Raw genomic sequence first — 5,603 nt, forward strand, 5'->3', positions numbered from 1 at the left:
GATGTCCACATTCAGCACTCATACACTTGCAATCTGGAGATCTAGAGGGATTAATATCTCTGAAGCCAGCTTTGGACCCAATGAGGAAATGTTTCTTCTTTTTCTTTTTCTTTTTGTTCCCAGGCAGAGTGTTCTAAGTTACATTTCATATGCCTCCTTAAAAAGACTGAGCACCAGTTACATATAGTAGTAGCCAGTTCTATTATACATACTGTATTGAATTTGTCTTCTTGTTTCACTTTCCCAGTATTGTACTTCTGCTACCTGGGGTCCCCAAATAAAAGACCTCCATGCACCCTTTCCCTCAGAGCTCTGCTTTTAGGAAAACCCAGAGGAAGACAGTCGCACTGCTGAGTAGTGGAATAAGATTAGCATTTGAAATATATGTCGCTGGCAAAACTAGATATCCATATAGAAATAAAATTTGACCCTTACCTATACCTCATTTTTAAAAAATCAATTTTAGATAGATTATAGATCTAAATGTGAGAGACAAATAATAAAACCCTGAGGAGAGCTTTGCGCAGTGGCAGTATCGTAGCCAATGAGGTTTATCCGAGGCGCGATTATTGCTAATTGAAAACCCTGAGGAGATAATGTGGGAGAGCATCTTCATGACCTCAGGTGTAGGAGAAGACTTTTAAAGTGAACATATCAGTAACATAAAATAAAAGTTTGATAAATTTGAATACATCAAAATTAAGAACATCTGTTCATCAAGACATCATTAAGAGAATGAAAATTTAAGGCATAGAATAAGAGATGTGTAACACACATAAAGGGCTTATATCTAGAATATAAAATGAAGTCCTATAAATCAATAAAATGATGAAAAACCCAGGAGAAAAGTTGGGAAGAGAGTTGAACAGTGACCAGAGAAGACATCCAAATGGCTACCAGACTATGACAATGAGTTCATTAGTTACCATGGGAATGCAAACTAAAACCACAAAAACATACCTGTGTACACACCCAACAGATTAGCTGAACATTTTTAAACCAACGACTCCAACTTTTGACAAGGATGTAGAGCAAGGGAACGCTCAAATTCTCCTGAAGGGAGTCTAAATTGATACCACCACTCTACAAAAATTGGGCAGTGTCTTCTTACACTAAACATGTTTATTACCTGTGACTTTGTATTTCTGCTCCTAGTAACAGATCCATTAGAAAGGCATATTCATGTGCACCAAAGGAAATGGACAAGAATGTGTACAGCAGCATTACTTGAATAGGTCCAAGTTAGAAAACACCCAGAAGTTTATCAACAATATTGGACAAATCAATCATTGTGTATTCACACAACAGAGGACAGCAGTGAAAATGAAGCAATCTTTGTTAGACACAATAACAAGAATGATTATCACAAATGTGATGCTGTAAAGAAGTCAGAAACAAGTGTCTGCATGGATCTGGTTATTTAAAATCTCAAAACAACTAAAATCAGTGTTTATAGATATATATGTTAATATTAAAAATATAAGGAAAGGCAAATAATGTGACTATCACAAAACCAGAATACTGGTTACTCTTAAGGGGATAAACGAAGTTGTTGTAGAACCAAGTCCCTTTGGGGGTTCTCATGGGTGCTGGCAATGCTGTTTTCTGATCTAGATTGTATTTAAACAGATAATTACCTTATAATGATTTATTAGTCCACATGTTTGTTTTTTCTTCAGAAAGTATATAATATTTCACAGTAGAAAAACTAAGAGAGAGGAAGGCACTAAATTAATAGGGGGTTTTCATTAAATTTTAATTCTCATTATTCTTAAGAAGAAGTTTAATAAGCAGCCAAAAGCTAAGGTATGAGACCTGGAAATGTTTTTTTTTTTTATTTACTTAAATTCAATTAGCTAACATATAGTACATCATTATTTTTGGATGTAGAGTTCAGTGATTCAGCAGTTGCGGATAATACTCAGTGCCCATCACATCATGTGCCCTCCTTCAGCCCATCACCCAATTACCCTTTTCCCTCATCCACCTCCCCTTTTTTAACCCTCAGTTTGTTCCCCAGAATTAAGTCACTCGTGGTTTGTCTCCCTCTCTGGTTTCTTCCCTTTCCTTTATGATCCTCTGCACTATTTCTTATATTCCACAAATGAGGGAAACCATATGATAATTGTCTTTCTCTGATTGACTGATTTCACTTAGCATAAAGCCTCCAGTTCCATCCACCTTGATGTGAATGGCAGGTAGCCATCCTTTCTGATGGCCGAGTAATAGTCCATTGTATATAGGGACCACATCTTTATCCATTCATCCATTGAAGGACATCTCAGCTCCTTCCATAAGAAGAAACGTTTTGGTCATTAAAATGTCACATTACTGGACCAGATCTATCATGTGTCCTGTGGAGTGTAGCCTCCTCCCAGCAGGGAGAAAACGACATGGAGGTGGCCAAGCCTGAGAAATTCTCTCTTGTGGTGCACAGACCTGGAGACCTGAGTCTGGACAACCATCCTATCCCTGAACCAGGCCCAAATGAACTGTTGCTGAAGACACATTCTGTTGGGATCTGTGGCTCAGATGTCCACTACTGTCAGCATGGTCGAATTGGCCATTTTATTGTGGAAAAGCCAGTGGTGCTGGAGCATGAAGCTTCAGGGACAGTCATAAAAGTGGGATCACTGTTCAAGCACCTAAAGCCAGAGGATCGTGTTGCCACAGAGCCTAGCTCTCTGCGAGAAATGGATGAACTTTGTAAGATTAGCCGGTATAATCTGTCACCATCCATCTTCTTCTATGCCACACCCCCTGATGACAGAAACCTCTACTGGTTTTATAAACACAATGCTGACTTCTGCTACAAGCTTCCTGACAATGTCACCTTTGAAGAGGGGGTGCTGATTGAACCACTGTCTGAGGGGATCCATGCCTGCCGGCAAGCTGGAATCACCCTGAGGAACAGGGTCTTTGTGTGTGGAGCTGGGCCATGGGACTGTTCATTCTGATCATGGCCAATGCAATGGCTGCAGCTCAAGTGCTGGTGACTCATCTGTCTGCTTCTCAGTTGTCTAAAGCTAGGGAAGTTGGGCCTGATATTGTCCTCCAGATCTCCAAAGACAGCCCTAAGGAAATTGTCAGTAAAGTGAAAGATCTGCTGGGGTGCAAGCGAAAAGTGACCATCACGTTCCCAGGGGCGGGGCCCACCATCCACTCAGGCATTGATGCTTCTCATTCTGATGAGACCCTGGTGCTCGTAGCGCTGGGCTCTGAGATGAGCCCTGTGCCCCCAGTGCACGCTGCCATCTAGGAGATGGATATTAAGGGTATGTTTCAATATTGCAACACATGGCCAATGGCGATTTTGATGCCTCCAAGTCTGTGAAAGTAAAGCCCTTAGTAACCCATAGATTTCCTCTGGAGAAAGTTCTGGAAGCTTATGAAACAGCCAGAAAGGGATTGGGTTTGAAAGTCATGCTCAACTACAACCCCATGGACCAGGATTCCTAATATGAACTAGACCCTGCCTTCATCCCCACCCCCGCTCCAAACCACCTCAGTATCTCAGGGTGGGGGGCTTTGATGCAGAAGTTTCTTTTGAGTAACAAAACTAATTAAAATAATTCATTATAAGCAGAGAGCCTTACCAAAAATAAAATAAAATAAAATAAAAAAGGTCACACTACTGACCATGTGGCAGAGTTTTCCATATTGCTTCCTATATTTGATAATATTTTTGGGGTGGTGAAGAAAAGGTGGATCAGAATAGTCAAGGGACTTTTCCAAGGGCAGAAAGCCATGAATCACCTTTAATAGGACTTGAACTTCGATATTCTCCTTTGAGTCCAGCACTCTTTCTCCTAAATGCAGCAAATGGACTATGAGGGGAAATAAGAAACTATAGGAGGAGTGGTCCGGAGAGCAGGAAGTGGGGTACTGGGTTTCACTTACCCAGTCCTACAAAATGGCTGTTGTTTAAGGATCTTGACTTTTTATTTGTGTGTGTATGTGTGTGCGCACACGCGTGCGGGCACATGCATGTACTTTGAATTTCTTTGCTTTGCAGACAACACTATTGCTAATCCACTTAAGTAGGGAGAAAGGAAAAATGGGAAGGATCATGATTATTTGGCACAAGAGAGGTTTTCTTTGTTTAGGTCCTCACTGTGTGACCCTGTGTTAGAACTAGAAAGAACTCATGTTGGATTTTTAATTTCAGTTTACCTGTTTTAATGGCATATATTGCTACAGTAACAATCACCCTCCAAGCTCTGGGTGCTGGAACTCACTCTCTGAGAGACTTCTTAAGAAACTGCCATAACTCACCTATGAATAAATTACCCATCATGAATGCACTTCAGCCCCAGAATAATGTGATTTGCCCTGACCCCATTAAATTATATCAGTGTAACTACACAGATGCTAATTGTAATACTCTGTTATTTGCACACAGAATCAAGGGGCAATGTCCTGCCTTAAGAGTTTAATGGCTCTAAAGCAGCAAGAAGCAGGCTTCGTTATCCCTCTCTGGCTTTTCAGCAGCTGGTGGTCTCTGTAGGAAAATGCAAATGCAGAAGCAGAGTAGTCGAACCCTGGGTATGTTTGCATTTATACCTGCTAATTAAACCAAAGGAAACACCTTATCTTCCCAGCTGAAAACCTAACCTGGGACCTCAGCCCAGGTATAAGCCAAGAGTATAGTTGTACACCTCACTTAGAGCAGTGCTGTCTGCTGGAAATATGGTGTGAGCCAAAATTGAGAGCCACATGTGTCATTTTACATTTTCTAGTACTTCAAAAAAAAAAAAACAGGTAAAATTAGTTTTAACCATATCATTTAGGCCAGAATATCTAAAATATTGTCAATTCTATATGTAATCAATATTTTAAAGTTGAGATATTTCACATTGTGTTTCCCATATTAAGTCTTCAAGTTCCAATGTGTAGAAGATAAAAAAAACTTTTTTCCTCCACCTTCTTATATTCAGTAATGAAGCCATGTGAATTAAACTGACAGGTGACAAATTAACAGAAGAAAGGCATACACATTTTATTTGAGTTCGTATTTTAATTTTTACGTGCACAGAGGTCTTCATAGGAAAGAAGTGAAGACCTAGAAAGGAGGTTAGATCTAGGGACTTACATGTCATTTTAACCAAGGCCGATCAGTTGTGGAGAAGCGACTAGACACAAGAAAAGGAGTTCGGGCTTCTAGACATGGTAAATTGTAGGAAGGTAAATATATGGAGGAGACAGATGGAAGATTAGGGTTCTCATAGTAAGGTTGATTTGTACAGATCCATCTCCCTGCTCACCTTCTGTCTCTGGTGCTAAGGTTGTTTTCATCCTCCATGGATGGGCAAGGGGAGAAGGAACAATTTCATAAGACGACGTGTATGCCAGCTTTTGGCAGATGGGGAGAGCACAGAGCTCTCTATGGCTACTATTTCTCAAGTGCAATCAGCTCAAAATAATCCTTGTTCGAAAGGGGTGTATTTCGGGGTGGTACTCTGAACTCCTTCACAGGACATCTCAGTGTGGACTCTCCATATTCCAGCTTCTCAAGAGCCACAAGTGACTAGGGGTGACTATACGGGACAGCGCAGATGTACTATTTCTTGGTGTTCCTCCCACAGCAGCTTCTCCAAGTGCAA

At 40.6% G+C, this 5,603-nt stretch overlaps 2 pseudogenes; both read left to right on the forward strand.

Annotated features, from left to right (window-relative positions):
- Positions 1–515: 515 nt before the first annotated feature.
- LOC116587319 lies at positions 516–694 on the forward strand (annotated as a pseudogene).
- Positions 695–2,393: 1,699 nt separating this feature from the next.
- On the forward strand, positions 2,394–3,459 carry LOC116587239 (annotated as a pseudogene).
- The last annotated feature ends 2,144 nt before the right edge of the window (positions 3,460–5,603 follow it).

This window comes from Mustela erminea, chromosome 3 (genome assembly GCF_009829155.1).
Source record: "Mustela erminea isolate mMusErm1 chromosome 3, mMusErm1.Pri, whole genome shotgun sequence".
NCBI classification, from domain to species: Eukaryota; Metazoa; Chordata; class Mammalia; order Carnivora; family Mustelidae; genus Mustela; species Mustela erminea.